Below are 19542 nucleotides of genomic sequence, written 5' to 3'. Positions count from 1 at the left end.
TTTTTATAGTGCTATTCGCGTCCGCACAGCTCCTTTCGCGTCCTCTGGCATTCTTTTGTCAGTATATATATATATATATATATATATATATATATATATATATATATATATATATATATAAGAAGGGGTCACAACTGTGCAATATCTTCATTTAATACCGACAGTTTCGAACGGAGGACCGTCCTTCCTCAGGGTATACCCTGTGTATACCCTGAGGAAGGACGGTCCTCCGTTCGAAACTGTCGGTATTAAATGAAGATAATTGCACAGTTGTGACCCCTTCTTCTAGTCTTCCTGGCCCATTGAACGACAAGACCTGCTGCAACTATATATATATATATATATATATATATATATATATATATATATATATATATATATATATATATATATATATATATATATATATATATATATATATATATATATATATATATATAGTGACAGAAGTGAACGAAAACTGCACAACAATGCGCTTATGTACCGCATTCAATAACTGGTGGCTTGAATACCAAAAGAAAAATCGGGATGTATATCTACATGTGCGCGGAGTGTTACTAGAAAAGGGTTTCAGGCTGGACTCGCATTATTTTCCCCAATAATAGTTGTGTGCACCACTGCAGTACGCCTCTGACTGTTAACGGGCCCCTTAGATTTAAAAATAAACGAAAAATAAATAAACCAAAAAATAGCAGCGCTTGAAACAGTACCACTTTTTTTTCAAACAGAATGTAAGGTGCTCAAAGTCATGCGTTTTCCATATTGTTGTGACGTTCTACAATGGACTCTCACGAAAACTTCTCACGTCGACAGCTACCGATTTTGCCTCCCATTTAGACCTCGCCTCCCTCCTTCCCACAAGATATAATTACTACATAGAAAGAATTTACTCTGTGATTATGCCTTCTGATTAATGCGTTTTGCCAGCGCAGATGTATGCTTTCGCGGCCTGAAGTACGGAACTTCATCATCGCGTCCGTTGCGCCTTCCTGATCCCTGTTTTCCATGACTCCTGAACTTTCTCCTTCTTCATATTTCATCAGCATCAGTCAATGAGAACCGTGAGGTAGTCATATGATCCTACTAGTAGCAACAAGCTCGAACGGCTGCATGACCCCGGTGACGTCACAGCGCAAGGGTCACATCACCGGCGCTGATCACATGGGCGGCGCTGGTCACAATCGAAGGGCTGCATGTTCCATTGGGGTTCTGCATTCGCGGGCATTTGTGTTCCGTGTAGCTTAACCTTGAGAATGATGGTGTGTGTGTGCGTGCGTCTTCGTGCGTGCGTGCGTGTGCGTGTGTGTTCGTTCGCGGTGCGTGTGCGTGCGCATGCGTGTGCGTGCGTGCGTGCATGCGTGCGCGCGCGCGCGCGCGCGCGCGCGCGTGTGTGTGTGTGTGTGTGTGTGTGTGTGTGTGTGTGTGTGTGTGTGCGTGTGTGCGTGCGTGTGTGCGTGTGTGCGCGTGCGCGCGCTTTCTAAACGAAGAAGATAAAAAACAGCAAGAACAAAACATTACAATGCAAAACGCGGTTCAGAGGACGCACGTTACGTTAGGGGAAAAAAACACAACTTTGCTAGCCCCGTCGGGAATGCCTCAGGAAACAGCGTGAATCCAAACATCTTTCCTTTCTTTCACCACGAGATAACCAAAAAAAAAAAATCATGATGGAAAATAGAGTGGGCCGCCTGCCTTATACAGGGCCAAGGTCACAGTTTTGCAAATGGAAATGTGATTTTCTGCTTCCGCGCTTTCGCAATGACTTCCCCTCCCCACCTCTCGTTTCAGCTGAGTGAGCGTCAAGAAAGAAACGGCAGTAGGGAAGTGTCTGCGAGCCAAGGAAAGCTCCAGCGACAAAGCAGGGAAGAGACGCGACAAGCATGCAGATTTGCAAGACGCGACACACACGCTTTTTATGCCGCGTTTTCTTTTCTGTTCCTTGAGCACAGTTGCTGCTTGCTTGGCACCAGAATAAAGACAGCTTCCTAGGAAAATGAAGCGCGTTTGTGGAACCGGAGAAGAGACCCTCGTCTCAGTGGGCCGTCCTCTTCTATCGAGTCTCGGTGATGATATCAAAAGCGAGAACGTTTCAGACACCCGCCAGATTCAGCGGGTCGTGCACAATAAAATGCGTCTGGAACAAAATAAAGGTGGTCATCTTTTTTCTTTACCCTCCTCTCTTTGCTGAGCTTTACACTCAGTGTTAGGGTTAGAAAGAAATTGCGCAAAATGCCAAAAGTGTATTGTGCCTGAGGATTTTAATCCATCACTATTTGTCGTCTTTACTGTGCTATTATAGTGAAAGTTTGCGTAGGCCAAGTGCCACACTATAAAAGCGAGACGATATGGTATCATGGCTATATACTTTTTTTTTTCATGGAAGAAAAAAGCAAAGGCGGAGAGCGCGATAGAGTTTGCTCTCACATCTATCCTCCTGTTATTACCCGGCAAAACTTCAGGCACTCTTATCCCTCGCACGTCGTTCAGCCATTGCGCCATCATTTCTTCTCTTACCTCATAGGGGCATTGTCTTTTACGCGCAGCTCCCTACGAACACATTTGTTATTTTTCCTTTCTTTGTATTTTTTGGTCACCGAGGCCTCTGACAAAAGCCCTGGTCCTCTTCCTTATCCTGCCGTGATGCCGGTGCTATCTGCTTCCGGCTGTTTGTTCAGTGTTGGCAGCTTCGAAGCCCGGAAAAACTGTTTTCCCGGCGTTGTCGGATCGTAACCAGCCTCGGGCAGAGAGCAAAGTGGGCCAACTATTGAAGCCGCCGTCCTCTGCAGCTGAGCAATAGGGTCGGCCCATCGACCGCTCTGTCTTTGTTCAGCGGGCAGATGCCTCCGATGAACTACTTTCTCAGCGTTGGTTTCACCAGATTGCGCAAGACGTCGACGTTCTGCCAAGTGTGGCGTTGGGAAGGAGACTGGTACGAGCGGTATCAGGCAGCAGTATATTGATAAGTCCTTTTTTTGTACCCAGGCAGGAACGACAGGAACGGTATTTGGTTAGGTTTAGTTACGCTGCTGCAGTCTGAATTATTATCAGATTACAAGTTGCCAGCGTCAGCATTTTGTACCACCTCTAGCAAAGTCGTACGCCCAAAAGGAGGTCACGACAACAACAGACGTGGGGCGGGTTCACAGCTAGCTGATCGCCGCCGCTAACTCTTTTCACCATTGAAGATAGTCGAGACGGATTCCTGTGCCACTTAGAGCTCGCTCGAATGAGATTTTGCGGGCCATGCGGGGCAGAACGTGCCATGAGACAAAACACCACATTTTGTGACCTAGCGCCCTGTAATACAGTCGTACCTCGTTATAACAAAATGTTTTATAACAAAATAATAGATATAACGAAGGAATGACGATTACCCTTGGAAGCTCGGTCAAAACAGGCTATAACTATGCTATGGTTATAACGAAGTGATAGGCCGCTCCTTCATGAAGTTCAACTGTATTTTATTGTGCTATCATATTAATATCACATTTAGCTGGTGTGACTCACCGCGCATACACTACAAATGAGATTAGATTCAGAAGGCTGGCTGCATTTAATCATAGGGACAAACTGCGAAGTGAGCCTAGGCTAACGAGAAAGCGGTAGAGAAGATGTGAAAGTCTGCACGCCAGAATTGTCAAAACTTTGCACATCAGCAGACCCGGCGTCGACCGACATAGGTGTTTTGTTATCATAACTGGTTATTGGTGCTATCATATGCAAAGTTTAAGAATTTTTGTTCCTGGGGTTCTTGTGAGAGAATTCTCGCCACAGGCTGCACGTTCGGCATAATGCGACACTGTACTACTCTGGCGGGACTAAAGTAAACATAATGGTCTTATTCCTTGCTCTAAAACGCTACCCTCGTTTTCTCGCTTTCATGGATAGTCCGACCGTACTAAAGTGAGAATACTGCATACTCCAACGCTATTCGCACGCGTTTACAGGAAATGCTCATAGACTTCGATTGCGAACAGCTGAGGATAAAAATAAACGGACAATAAATTCATAACCTGCGATTCGCTGCTGACAGTGTCTTGCTAAGTACTTCAGGGGACTAACTGAAAAGGCCGATCAGTGACATAGACAGGCAGAGCAGAACGGTTGATCTAAAAGTTAACATGTAGAAGACTAAAGTAACGTTCAGTAGTGTTGAAAGGGAACCGCAGTTTGCGATAGGCAGAGAAGCGCTAGAAGTAGTAAGGAAATACCCTTGTACTTGGAGAAGTACTTAGGCAACTGGTGCATCTACAAGAACAGGGATGGGGTGCAGTGCATTTGGCAGGTATTTTCAGATCATGAATGGCATTTTACCAATATCCCTCACGAAAAAACTATGTAACAGCTGTACCTTCCCGGTACTCGAGGAGGATAACAAACAGGGTTCACCTTAAATCGAGGACAACGCAGCGAACTATGAAAAGGAAACGATAGGTGTATACCATCATGAGGCAGGAAGAAAGCAGAGTGGTCAGGAAACAGACGGGAGTTAATGACACCTCAGTTGAAATCAAGGAGGCGAAGGGGGCTTGGGCAGGGCATGCGACGCGAAGGCAAGGTAACCAATGATCATTAAGGGTTACGCACTGGATTTTAAGCGAAGGCAAGCGCAGCAGCTGACGGCAGAAAGTTAGGTTGGTGGATGAGCTAATAGGAAGTTTTCGGGCATTAGGTGGTCACATCTGGAGCAGGACCGGATCAATTCGACAGATTTGGGAGGGGCCTTAGTCTTGCATTGGGCGCGGATGATGACTGAATGCCGACTAGAGCGCAGCATATATATGAATAATGTTCTGGAGAGACGCAAGCATCGCCGGTGCCATCCAGGGTTTTCGTGTTCTCAAACGCGTCCACCGGAGAACACTACAGAAAATGAGAGAATATGCAAAGCATAAACTGCATAAATAGTGTCGCCAATCTCGACATCGCACACTGCCCGGCGGGCAACAGCAGATACCCCTACATTCGCAACACATGAGCAACAAAACAGGGTCAAGTTCTCTCTTTCTTTAGTACTTAATCTTTTCTAACAAATCAAAGGGGGATAGACAGCTTTCTCTGCCGCATCGCGAAACTACTATACAAAGTTGATTCGTGCACTCATGAACGACGTTTCCTTCAAGCGGTTCCACCCCGAAGGAGCTTCGCGAATTCAAAGTACGACCGCACATCGGGAGAACAGCTTTACTCCTGCGCATGTAGTACATGAAAAATACAAGCGCACACGCCCGTTGTGGCGGGACACGGCTTGTATAAACACAGAGAGGTGAGTACACATTCACGAGAGGTGGCCGGCAGACTGGTGCCGGTGTCTGCGGCTCACGGGTACTTCATAACGTCAGTTTGACCGTTGTTAAGCTTCGCATCATCTGAAGTCATAAAGCATGAACAAGGTTTCCCTCAGTACCAAACAAGACATTAAGCTGACTGGCTATTGAAGCTGATTATGGCAAATATTTCTTTGTTTTAATACGATGGCCTAGGTAGTTTAGTAATGTAAATAAAAGCGCCTTCTTTAGGTTTTCATTCTTTTTCTCTAATTTCAACTTCTTCACTCGTATTTGTCTTCGTACACCTGTCCTCAGCTTGTCTTGCTTCTTCGTCCAGGGACTTTGTATAACAGACAACTCGTTTTCTGTTTCCTGCATTACCTGTGCGTTGTTGACCTACAGGAAAACAAACGGACCGCGTTTATTCTCCCTCCGTGCCACACCAGTCTACGAATGCACCCTCCATTACAACTCCAAGGTAACCCTGGTTTCACCTCCCGCAAACAGATCGAAACAGAGGACTAAACAAACTTAGACTTCGGGTGGAAACACAGTGTAGCCGCCTGTTCCCCGACACAGGGCATGCAATGAGTCGCTTGATTGCTTCTCGCGGTGGTTTACCTGGCACTCGCATACAACCTCTTCACGGACCGTCCTTCAGTTCCGGGTAATTTAGTTCTCTCCTTCCTTTAGATCCTCTTCAGTGCGTTTTTGTTATTTCTCTCAGTTGACTCTTTCTCCTTGCTACTACGGCCCCTTCTAAGTACACAGCAGCAGTGGTTTGCCTACTTTCTCGGCCCCAGGAGATCACGGTGTGTTTTAGGAAACCTAACCTGATTTGTATTTTCTTGACGCTCAATGCGAAAGGCTGGAATCACCACTGTGGATACGGGTATTGTTTACTAGAGACCCGCTCCAAAAAGGCGGGATACTTGCTCCGCACAAACTAAGAGAAAAAAACGGGACGATCCGCTGAGTGCACACCGCCATTTGTTTTAGCGAGCGTAAACTACATTTTTCGTTCTGTGCACAGTCGCCCATGAGGCAATGGGCGTTTCTCACAGCTCAGAAGTGCTTGTTAGGAAATGTTTCGATAAACTCTGTCCTGCACACTTTCTTCGCAACAAGAGAGCCGGAAGACACAGGGATCCACTTCATTTGTATTCACTGACAGCGTCGGGCTTTACCAATACCTCAGGCATGTTCACAGCGAGTCGCACTTCAGTGTAATCTTAACATGCTCTACTCTCACTTTTTTTTTTGCTTATTTCGGCCAACTCGCGTTAATGGAGAGGTTAGAATCTGGCCTGGGTCGCCCATTTCTCTGTTAGGAAGACAATGTTTAACAGAGTACAATGTTTACAGTTAATATAAAACAACGCGTCCTCGCTTTCTGTAGTTGTGTTTACAGAATCCAAAAATGCCACAGCAACCCTTTGACGCGGTGTTAATCTGATTGGAATAATCTAAACGTCCATGCATAAGCAGCAGAGTGTGCGTTTGCCAGGAAAAAAAAAGAAAGAAAATCCTTCACTTCGTCAGTAGGTCGCATGCCTACCGTAGATTAACCTTCTCGTTTTCTGTGCACTCTGAGGGGTATGCTTCGCTTTGTTTAGATCCTATTGAGCTCATTCGTGGCTTCCTCTTCTTCTTTTTTTTACGCCAGCAGGTAATTTGCAGGTTTACCGTTGACCCAGATACTCTTCCGCGTAATCAAGGCAGTGCCACGAGCATTCGTGATCCTGTGGCCTCTATGCTGCCGGTGACCCTAAACCTCGGTCGCTTGATTTGCATTCCTCTTCCCTTTCTCTCGAACATAGTTGGCCACACAATTATTCTTTCTAGTTCAGTCGACGAGCTACGAAGTGCACGCATCCCACGAGCATTTTAGGAGGTATTTCAATGAAATCTTTTTTTTTAATGAGGTTAATGCAACAACTTGCCGCCTTCAAACAATCAGTGCCAACAGGACCGAGCTCTGTTCGTTCAAGGGCAGCGTCCAGTAATCAACCTCTCTAAAGTGTAGTCTTCCAACGTGTAAAGCCTCAACCGGTGCGCGAAACCAAATTTTCAACGACAGACTCGGCTGTTTATGTGGTAAGTGTTCCAAACAGGCAGCAACGGCGGAGCAATGCTGAAAAATAAACGACGTGATCGTCATATCCAGCAGCTGCCATGTTGGGTCCAATAGCGTAAAAACCTCTGCCAAAAATGTCATTAAAATTTGCGCAAAAAAAACAGATGTAATGAACAAACAAAACACATCATATGCAGTAAATAACAAATGAACATCAGAACAAAATTACAAAATAAATGTTTTAAAATTCGCCAGAGACACTTAAGACTCCTTACATGTGAGAATGCGAAATCATTAGTGTCCCTGAGTGCATTGTTTACGAGTAATGTTTGTAGTACATGCGTTACAGTTTTTTTCTCCAAGTTTAAGAAAGCTACGGCGTCGTACAGAGTTCTGAGTGATGTCGATACGCGTATGGCACCAACCTGTTCGCTGTACGACTAATGGTTGCATCACAGTTTTGGTACGAATGTCGTGAACAATGACACACACACACACACACACACACACACACACACACACACACACACACACACACACACACACACACACACGCACACGCACACGCACACGCACGCACGCACGCACGCACACACACACACACACGCTTTTTAAGGGAAGCCAGTATTCTTCATCAACTCTAATCTACTCACCCTGTGCTTCGCTACATACAATTATACACCTCAGCCACTTTCTCAATCACGAGAAGGAGGCTGAGGTCTTTATCTGAGTTGTTGGGAGCCTCGAAATCCTTGCCGAGCCAAGGATGTCTGCGGAGGTAACCCAACCTTCAAAAGTTTCTGCTATCAGACATTTTTTAAAATTCTTGTCTTTCTTCAGCTAGTTAGTAAAAATAACTTTTAGGCCCTTTACACCACCGTTTTCATCCACTTTGTTTTCAAACTCTGCTCAAGCATATTTTTTCCATACCTTGTTCTTGGCGCATGATAGCCTTAGCTGCTTATGCGCCAATAAACCCAACACAACCCAACACAACCCAAAGGGACTCATAAAGCTGACTGTTTTGTTTACATAACAAGTTAACAAAAACACACGCGTAGTTGTTTGCTTAGGGAAAGTAACAGTGCGAGAACTGACTCCGCAAGTGCTCGTTCTGTGATCACAGCTTGTGGGATTCACTTAGACCAAATACGGTCCGGACATCTGCAACTCTGGTAAACTAGGCAGTTCTTGATTCGGTGCTACAGAGAGCTCACTGATAAAGTCCGTGAAGTCCTCATCTTTGATGAAGCCGAAATCGTTTTATTTCCTGGCTACCCTAGATTTTTTGTTTACATAAACGCTGGTTGCTGAATACATCTACATTAATAATGCAAACATCGGCATTCAGTGCAAAGTAGTCTAAATATATTAACCAGGAAGTCCACACAAGGTGCCAGAAGAAGGCTTGTTTAGTGGTTTACAGTGGTGAAACATTTACGCCACGGAGAACGCAAGGAAAAAGTAACCATCTAAGTTGTTTGTTTTTAACCCATGCTTACAAATGAGATCAGTCAACTCTGTGCTGGCGTTTTTGTCAGGTCCTCATGGGTGTCTGCATTCGTAACACAGCGCAAACTTTTAAAACATACCATGAAACACTGCACTCTAGAGTCTTCGACGAGCTTTTATTCACCAAGGTTTCGGCAAGCTCATGAATTTTCCAGTAATAGCATAGCATGTGGTCGTTGATTTCTCTCCACTAAAATCAAGCGCTTCCTTCAGGACATTGGCTGCAGTGGAAGATTCTGGTAAATGCTAGGATATTAATGTGTAACTGTGCGCCGTAAAAACCTGTTGCAGGATGACACATGATTTGGCCTAAAGGAGGCAAGTCGAGGTTGCCACTTCAAGTAAGGTACAGCATTTTGAGTACTTTCTTATTCTTTACGCAGAGATTCATGGGTTGATAGCGATACATGGCGATATACAACGATGCAAACAAGGTGATATATGCAAGTACATCAATAAAAAATTCGTGCTGTCGCACGAACACTGGTAAAATGTAGGTGTTTACTCATCGAAGGCCTTTTCCTACGCGTCAAATTTATCGCCTTTTCCCCCCTTGTTGTATAAGCGTCTGCAGTAAGTTTGCAGCAGAAGCAGCAGGTGTTTAGTTGGCCCATAGTAGCGTCTAACTTGAAGCGTTTTAAAATTCCACCTGAGCAGACAAAGATTTCTGTCTAGGTCGAGTTGAGTACCTAAAAACGATGGGCGAGTCTAGAGCCTCACAGAATAGCATGCAATGCTCTAGCTGGTCGACATGGCGAATAGTGCAGCGCCTTAAAAGAAAGCAAGCCATGCAGTATATTTCTTCATCTTCAAATGTATTAGCTTCCTTTCTGCATCATGAATGTATCAGAATTGCGTCTTCCATCTTCGAAGGAAAATGCAACTGGGAATGATGCTTCCAGCACTTTTTTCTTTGATCAGTTTTATTGCTCTTCATATGGTGTGGCTTTGAGCTATAGTCTCTTTTGCCTTCTCACATTTTTTTCCTTACACCACCCAGTGCTTAACCATGCGAGACACTGAATGTCACGCTCAGTGGGAGCAGTTCTTCGTGCGTGACATTCAGTGCGTCGCATGGTTAAGCACTGTCCTTCTGCTAGTGCTTTCCTGCCCGAACACTCTCGACTGGGACTGCTTTGCACTCATGAACAGGTTCATTTACTTTGACAGCCCACTCAACGTAAAATCTAGGACCTGGTCTTTTGTTCTTAACTGGAATCTCCTTCACATTGCTAGACGTCGGAAACTGGTTTAGTCAGCATTTTTTTTCTTTCTTCAAGTCAAAAGTGTCTTATCTTCAAGTGGCTGAGGGTGCATACTTAAGGCGAAATGAGTGCCGCACGTAATGTTACATCGTTCCAACGGTAATTCAGGATTTGGTCAGAACGAATCTGCAGTGAATATATTCGGAGTTTTAAGAAGCCATTTTATTGGCACGTGTCAACTTCAGGGGCTATATTATCGTGTGAATTTCAGACAAATGACGAAATCATTAGCGCAGCTCCTAGCATGGCAACGCCTCTTTTTTTGAAAACATTGTTGCCGCATAGTTAGGTTCAAAATGCTCTTAAAATGAAGTTTACGTCATTCTCCATTTGGAAACATAGAAGCATCAAATGAGTCAGTCTATTTGCTTAACCAAATGTTATGATACCAGCCTCGATGGCTCAGTGGTTATGCGTTCGGCTACCAAGCCTAAGGTCACGAAGCCGAATCGCGCAATGGTCACATTCCAATAGAGTGAAAACAAAAAAAAAACCCTTTCTGCTGTGCTATGTCACTGCAGGTTAGAAAACCCCAGGTGGTGAAAAATAATCCGTAGTTTCCCACTACGCACTCTGATAGCCCAGAAGAAGCCTCAAAACTCTAAAACCCCATATATCATACGATACCCTAACGTCTCTTCAGCCGTCAAGAACAGGAGCTATATATTAAGTTATCATTGCCTCCTAGAGTTGGCGGATTAGCCTCTTTTACCGCGATAAGGGAGCAAGATTAAATAAGTCCCTCACAAAAATTACACCGGAGGTGTGATGAAATATTTACCGTAATTGTAAGCAAAAAAAAAAATTGGGCACAAAGGTCCCCAAGCGCTGTTTTTCCAGCCGTACATGTCATTTGAAGGGCCTCATCGGCAGCTGACATTGCGCAAATTAGTGCACATCAGAGGGAGGCAAACTGAAGGAGGAAATGGAAATGAGGGGACTCGCCGCGACCCGTCCACATTTGGGCAAATTGGATTCTGAGCTATCAAATCTAGCTGCCTTGCCCCTGTCTTTACGTACAAGACGTTTAGATAACTCTTGTCATAAGCTAAAGAAAGATAAAATATTGTTTATCGGAAAAACTACGCGAAGGCTAATGCCATCCACGGTGGTTCACCTGCGTGGCGAACCGTATTAAGGGCTCGGTGTGGAAATTTCCGGCTGAAAATGCGTGCTGTCCTGCCTGAGTAAGAAAACCGAACGTGGCACTGAACAAGGTCGGTTTGTTTATTTTTTTACTATTTTTCCGAAAGCGTACTAATGACATTATAGCGGGGCTGGGAATACTAAATTTATTAATTAGGTGGGACAGGCAGCAACTCCGCACAATTTATGAGATTGCAGATAACACATCAGAAGAAAACGAAAAGGTAATTGAGTGTATAACTGCGAAAATCACATAGCAATTCAGGTACAAAAGGAGCACACAGCACTATTTTGTCAAGAAAAAATCTATGGTCAATTTTCGCAATTAAGCCAAATGCAGATTATGTAAGCCAGTACTGTGTGACCGTTCTTTTGCATTGTTAATCCTGTTTATGCTTTGTTATTCATGATATCGCTACGTGACTAAAGTGATATACAAACTGTATTCTGTATGACATGTTCCTTTGCATCGCAAGGTAAGGAATTAGAAAAACATACCAGTGTCTGGAGTCATTCATTTCATTCGAATCTCTTAGCGCACTGTTGTGAGGCAGAACCCTCCGGGGACAATTAAGGCTAGCGTGTTTGCACGATAGTTAACTGGGTGCACGTGTGGACAACAGTGTTCTGCATTTTCACGGGCATGATTACTTATCAAATTTTAGAGAAAAAAATAGTAAGGAAGAGGAGGAGGAAAACTTTATTAAAAAGAAGGGGAGTTGTTCGAGCTTTTGGGTGGAGTCTTCATTCCAGGGCTCCACTGGCTTGAGCTGCCCTGCGCACCTGTTGGATTAAGGCCCATTTGTCCTCCAGGTTATCGCTGGTCAGCAGCGCCTAGCAACACTCAAAATAAGTGGTAAGGGACTTGAGGTTGCCAACTAGAACTTAGTAACGAGCGAATAAAGCAAGATAAAAAAGAAAGCGAATAAACATGCGCAGTCTCGCTAACTAACCACGCACCTCATGATCCGATCGTCTTAAACACTGAAAGACTTTGGAAAGATTTTGGAATACCGTACGAGAACTAAGATGTATGCAAATTCATTTTTGTGCGTTCTATAAGTGAATGGAATCGCCTTTCATTTTAACAAGTGTGCTGTATGAATGAAGATGTGTTTATTTCATCACTGTAACCCCCCTGCTGTAGCACCTTCGGGCTAAGCGGGGTATAAACTGAATAAAGAATAAAGAATCATGTATTACACGTCTGCTTGGTCCTTCCCCTCACTTCTGAACTGAGTTACTGCGGGAACCAGTTCGCCGAACGAAAGTAGAATAAGCAAAAAAAAAAAGTGAGAATAATCGCCAGCGTGGAGGCCACAGATTCATTTCTGCGGCTACGAAGCGTTTCCCAAGGGCGCTAATAGATCTCGAGAGCGCGGCATTGCTAGCAGCACTCTAACAAAGGGGTCGAACAAAGGGCCCCCTTGTAAGCAGCACCAGCACTTCGCTGCTCGGGGTGTCGACCTTAGCTGTGGCGTTGGCCTCGACAACAACGCGTGACAATCGAGGTCATCCTTCCGAGGCGCGTTATCGCATTGCGTTATGATGTACGAGGTACGCGGCCGGCGCGTGTGCTAATGGCTGCAAGGACGCAGTTCAGCTTTGTCGTGAATGCCTTGTGCTTGCCGAAGCTGGTTTGCAGGAAGATCGGAACCTGCGTGTAGCTTTCATTGGTTTTCGAATTTCTTCGACGTCATTTCGAGAAAGTTTTGTACAGTGGCTGAACGTACGCCACGTCATAGGGACAACTGATTTATGTAGAGGATTAGGATAATAGCATTTCGAAGTCGTAAAATAGAGCAGGGTATTCAGTGCAATAAGTGAGCATATTTCATTGTCTTTCAGTGGGCTGAAAAGGTCAGCAGATAAATGAGAGAGAGAAAAAAAACGGATTCTCGCGCGACGATTGGCATTCCAGTCGGAAGTATGACTGCACCGCGGAGTTCAAACACAACCACAGATGGCACTTAGCGGGTACAGATTTACAAATTTTTACTTCAATTAACTTGCACAACACAGAATTCTTGAAAAGCTGTTTTTCTAAACGGAGCTTTTCTTTCCCAATGGTTTCACTTTCGGTTCCCTCATTTTGGCCTTGTTTAAGTATGAAACGCTTTTAGGCTCCGCAAGACCATCATTTGCTAAAGGCACTACTATCAGTAACATTTGGTGCGTATTAAAAACTGTTTCTCCAACGGTTAGCCGAAAAGGCGCAAGCCAAAGAAATTTTTTTTGCACCGTTCTATGAGACGAAAGCTTTCGTACTAGCAAGCGCATTTTGCTTCCAGACGAGCAAACTATCGTTCATTTGTTGAACGTTGGACGCTCATGTCTGATGTAACAACCCCCGAGCAGGACGAATTTTTCTTTAACCGCGAAGTTTATGAGAGAGCTGTATAGCTTTTCTTTGTCGCCGTAAGGTAGCGCTTGGGTGGATGAGAATGAGTAATTACTCTCTTAAGTAAGAATCCCGTGAGAGTATATTTTTTATTCCTTTTTCTTAAGTTTACTAGTTCAGCCGCAGCGGATTACTGTTTACAGACACAGGACCTGCTTTTTTTTTCTCTCCTAACAAGAAAATACTTACAAATCACAAGCATGCGTTTACGACATCAATGCAGCGTCGTCACCACTTAGACACCAGCACGCTGACATGCTAAGGCTCCATACAAAGCGGGCAAAGCCTAATATATTACGAAGTCACGCTGTCATCCTATTTAGGGGCGCATAGCTGGAAGCTTCGGACACGAAAGCTTGGGAGGCTTAATGCTCAATTCGCGAATGCACTAGGTCGTTCCCCTTGTCCTGCGCGGGCTTGCCAATTAAGGCAAGCGCGTCAAGCCGCACTTGTGCAACACTACGGGGGCTTCAGCCGTAACACAATCACTTCTAAGGAGAAACGACAGGATGAATTAATGTTTGTCAGCTAGTCTGTAGGATGAGCGTTGCGACGAGAAGCACTGAGGAGTAGTTTACTCGGGTAGAACGACTGCGTACATGACCCTGTACTCGGCTGTGGACACGAACACCCGCCTGTAAGTCTACGTAGCACGTATGTGCGGACGTTGCTCTCTCTGTCTAGCTAGAATGGTTACGAAGGAGCGAGTGTGTCGGTTGTGTCTTGGCCGCGGCTAGCATTAACCACGTGCAGAGCCCAGCTATTTAAGAAGTGCGCAACCCGGTCAGTGGCAGTATCATTAGTTTCTCGTCCGAGAGAGCATTTGCATTTGATTAATGGACTAGACATGTTCGAAGTACCTATTTTCACCAAGGGATTAATCCACTAAAGTATTGCAAAAATTAACACTTTCATATAAACAGTTACTCAAAATTTGACAGATTATTCTCAAACATTGCTCTTCATTTAGACAAGCCTGGCAGTTCGTATGTAAATGATATTGTACATGCTACCAGCAGAGCCTCTAGTATAGCGCTGGGAGATAAGAAATGATCTGACAACGCTTGGAAACAAGTGTTGTGGAGTAGTGCCAGTTCAGATATTGTTGTCATTTGACGAAGTAGTTGAATTGTGTGGCGTTCCGGTTAAGACTCTTTTTAAGTGTTCAACTGCTTTATTAAGACTTTACCAAACAACTTCAATGTATTTACTGCTAAATGTAGTTTCTAGAAACAGTCTGGTAGTCATGACATGAAAAACAAAACTCTTAGGTGATCCTCGGTGGAACGTTTGAATGCGTTAGCAGCCAAACGTTCGTTATATCCGAGGTGGTTGTGTTAAGTTCTTTATATCGGCGGTCAACACACTAAGTTCGGTACATCTAATGTCCAGACACGAAAGTTCGTTATACCCGAGGTGGCATACTTAGGTTCATTATATTTGAGGTAGCACTGGAAATCTCGTTGTATTTCTGGTTAACACACAAATATTTGTTACACTAAGGCTCGTTATATCAGAGGTAGTACATTAAGTTCGCTTCTGTCGCTGGCTACTGAAAGACGGCCGTTGCCTTTTCCGCTTACATAGGCCTTTCCAATGCTAATGCACTGATAGTCACACAAAGATGAGAGTACTTTCTTACGTGCACTCTGCAAGCAGCATTGATAGGGCCTGCACTGGACACATGCGGGCAGGCTATGAACTATTAAAACACTAATCATAGAAGTTTTATTGCTTTATTGGTTTATTGGGGTTTAACGTCCCAAAGCGACTCAAGCTATGAGAGACGCCGTAGTGAAGGCCTCCGGAAATTTCGACCACCTGTGGTTCTTTAACGTGCACTGACATCGCACAGTACACGGGCCTCTAGAATATCGCCTCCATCGAAATTCAGCCGCCGCGGCCGGGATCGAAGCGGCGTCTTTCAGATCAGCAGCCGAGCGCCTTAACTACTGAGCCCCCGCGGCGGGGCTTACAGCAGTTTGCGAGCAGAGAAAGAAATGTATGCTGAATTTTGGACACCCCTTCACTCTTCTAAAACAACTGCCCGACGCATAATTTTGCAAGGGACAGCTTCAAGGTGACGTGACTTTATGTTCGAAGTGACCTGAAACACGGAGTCACACATTGTGCAAAAAACTGCAGCCACTTCCTTCGGAAAGAAAAGGCACTTGCCCATTTTGCTAATTGGCCTAGAATAAAAAATGACTCTCATTATTCTCACAAAAGAATATGGTAGGTGGAGAGCAGAAGAAAATAGAAAATTAAACCAGAAATTGATTTCTATGATATAAACGACTAACTAATTGACGGAAGAGTCCAAGGAAGACCTAACTCAACTTTGGAGCTCAGTTCGCCACATTGGCTTTAGAAAGGGTGTATTACTATAGCTTCTGGGGCAAGCCTTCTTTTAGAATCATTTCCCATTGCATCAGCTTTAACCAAACAATAAAGGAAAACAATGAAAAGTAACATAAAGTTAAGGGGCCTTTCACAAGTGATGTGCATGTTAGTGAAATTCACAGGCTTCATAGGCGCCGTAATGACTTTGTTGCAACGCGCCAAGCTTTCTCCAGCTTTTAGCTAAGCGTAAACACACGACACGTGTATTTGCAATTAGACAGCACACGAGTGTCAGCACTTCAGCGCAAGAGACGAAACTTCAAGTGCAGAGCTGAAAACAAAAGCCATAGCAACCGTTGCATCAGTCCCCCATCTACAGTACAATGAAGCGGGACTCGGTGTTTGTGCTAACGTGAAGGAGCGTCTGCAGCTGACGGGGCGCTGTTTAAAAGCGCTGGGCTCCTTTACCGTCTAGCTCATTTAAACACTCATTTTACATTCTGAACGGGATCGTAAAACTTTCTATGCGAATGTTTCACCGAGCGCTTGGCTTCCGGTCGAAAGTTCGCTTGTTAGATGACAACGACACGCCACTGGGTCTTAGGGTGTCGTAATCCCAACTTCATAGCCGGGACCCGTGCAACTTACTCCCAAGTTTAATTAGGCTGAACACCGTTCATTCTGCAAGGCTGGAATGCCAAGTTTATTCGCTATGCAGCCACCATTCCTAGTTTTTGCGTTGTTCCTGTAAACAATGTTATTAGCTTTGAGAGTAAAAAAGAGAATTTAAAAAAAGCAGGTTTTCGGAATCGCGTGCAGCAGCCAGGATAGTGGTTGCGTTTCTCGTGAGCGTGTGTGCAGTAGTTAGCAGTTCAGCATGACGACAGACCTGGTTTTAATAAAACTGTCTTCGTGCCAAAAAGTTTGCCATGTTGATTTTAAATTCAAGTAGAGTTTAGTTCGTTGGTTCCCAAGAGGAAACTTGTGCAGTGGCAACGGACTCGCAGAATACCTGACGGAGGCAATAGTCCTCTGTAGTGCAGTACAGCAGCAATATCACTGGCCAAGAGAACAATACGAGAAACACAAAGCAAATCCCTCGTTGCTTATAGCACAACACGAAAGAGTGAAAAAAAAAACAAGCAATGGAACTCTTAATTGCATTATGGGTGGGGAACGCGATAGCTTTAGATTCAGTGAATTTGTGAAAGACCACGACACCGGATTTCTTTTCCATGATGAAGCTTCCGTTTGCAGCGACGCATGTAGAGAGAGGCGAGGTAGGAGGGGGGGGGGAGAAAGTGGCAGGTGGCACGTCACGTGATATGATGATGCGATAAACGTCTCGACCAACCAGGAGATTTTAAGACACACCACAACGCCGGCGCGATTAATCAGCGAAATTTCTGACAGACCCCAACGCCGGCTTTTTTTCCGTGATGGTTTCCGTTTGAGAGAATGCACGTGGAGAGTGGTGCGGTGGGGGGGGGGGGGGGGGGGGGGCGGTAGGCGTACATTGGGGCACAGCACGTGATCCAACGACGTCATAACACCCTCGACGAATGCGCGACATTTAAGAAAGACCGCAACGCCGGGTAATTTCTGTGATGAGGCTTCTAATGCTCTCGCATTAATATTTCACAGCGCCGTGTTCAGCTAACGGTAAAACCAAGATGTTTTGGTCCTTGGAAAATAACAAGTATAGTTTTATTCTGTACAATATCTATGATTCTGCCCTAAGCAGGCAGAACAGGTACTATCAGCAAGAAATGAAACGCGAACAAGACAACTGAGCCAAGGACACCAAAATAAGAAGCGCTTAGCCAGGGTAAGCTTCGAAGACGATAGTAGTCTTCTTGAGAAATGTTGACCAATCTTGCTTGTAGTTTCTTTCTAGGAGCTAATGTGTTGGCGTTTTTGTGTAGCCACCTCAGTTTTCTTGTTCGCGTTTCATTCCTTGCTGATAGTACATAGGGATTGTACATAGCGCGTCTCTGTTGTGCCCGTATGCTTAACCGTTTTTCGAAAAAATGCGGTCTGTGGCGTTTGCTTCTAAAATTTGTAGGATAGGGGGCAAGGCACCCATATCCCTTGAAGTCCTAACCTTACGTACGTTCGAGGACGGAAGTTATTCGGTCCTCCAACATATTTAGATTGCGTGCTATGCAACCGAGCGAGGCCATAAGCCCAAATTCAAACTCAGTATTTTGCTAGATTTCAAGCATGAAATGCTCTTATCTCGAAATTTTCGGGAAATTCAAACGAAAGTCGTTGCCAACTAACGGCCTCCACTACCGAGTCTTCTGTCGGAGTTTAAAAACAAGAACCAACTTTTCGCAGTACCAGCTAGATTCCAACTCTCACCGAACCCTAGCCAACAGCTTCGGTTGCAACGCCTTAGATCATTCAGTCATCAGCGATTCATGTTCTTTTATTAGATAGAAAAACGACTGAAAAAGAAAATCCAGTACCAACTTGTGCCCCCAGTGACCAAGCCGCATAATACGATCTCTCCGTACCCCGCACAGCACTGCAAAAATGAACATAGAAATTCTGCGCAGCACACGCACCCGTCAAGAAAAGGTAAACCAGAAAGGAACTTCTTCCTTGGGAGAAAAGGCGGGCCACGAGAAATAAAGGAAGGAGGGAATGCGGGACCAAGTCGAACAATAAACAGAAGCTACGTGTCGATGACAGCGAGAAAACAAACAGCAAATACATAAAATAAAAACAAACCTCGAGGAGCCAACCGAAATGTTGCCCCGAAACGTAAACAAAATATCACACCATATAGGCATGCTTACAGGATGGTGCGAAATCTGAAGAAAAAAAAAACGAAATACGAAGGTGTCGAACGGCAGTCCCATAAGAGTTTTTTTCTCGGGACAAGGTCAAGGCTTCGGAAATGGAAATGTCATTTTCTACTTCCGGGCTTTCTCAATGACTCCTCTGTGTGGCTTCGGAGAAGCTTGAGAGAGCGCGATGAAGATTAGGCGCGCTTGTAGGGGCATCAGGAAGGACAAGAGTCGGCAGGATAATTCAAGCATTTCTCTTTTATAACTTGTGAGACCACACCCAACGTTTATGGATGAAGTTATGAATGAAGCTATGCCCACAACGCGTATTTGCGTTTTCTGTGGTCGTGCGATAAGCACCGTCAACTGCGCACCCGCAGGTGGTGTTTTTTTTTTAAGGTTTTCTTTTTTACTTATCGCCTTCGCAGGATGAGAAAGATGATGCAGGCTAGGCTACGCTATTCTTAAGCGGGCGAGAGCGGCGGCAAAAGCCAATGGGCTCCTGGAATGAGGGCCCATCCACCCGATCTATGCATTAAGCGTTTCTCTCTCTCTCTCTCTCTCTCTCTCAAAGCGCTCAGTTGGTTTCACGCGCCTAGAACACTACATCTTTTCTAAAAACTTGCTTACTTTTCGTCAGGATAAGCGGTATATGCGGTGCAATTGTACTTTCCATAAATCGGAAGCACCATGCACCATCAACGGTCTCCACCCTCTACAATGTAAATAGAAA

The sequence above is a fragment of the Amblyomma mixtum genome, chromosome 2, assembly GCF_055824585.1.
Source record: "Amblyomma mixtum isolate Tamu chromosome 2, ASM5582458v1, whole genome shotgun sequence".
NCBI classification, from domain to species: Eukaryota; Metazoa; Arthropoda; class Arachnida; order Ixodida; family Ixodidae; genus Amblyomma; species Amblyomma mixtum.
The sequence above is the reverse complement of the archived record's forward strand: the minus strand, read 5'-3'. Positions refer to the sequence as shown.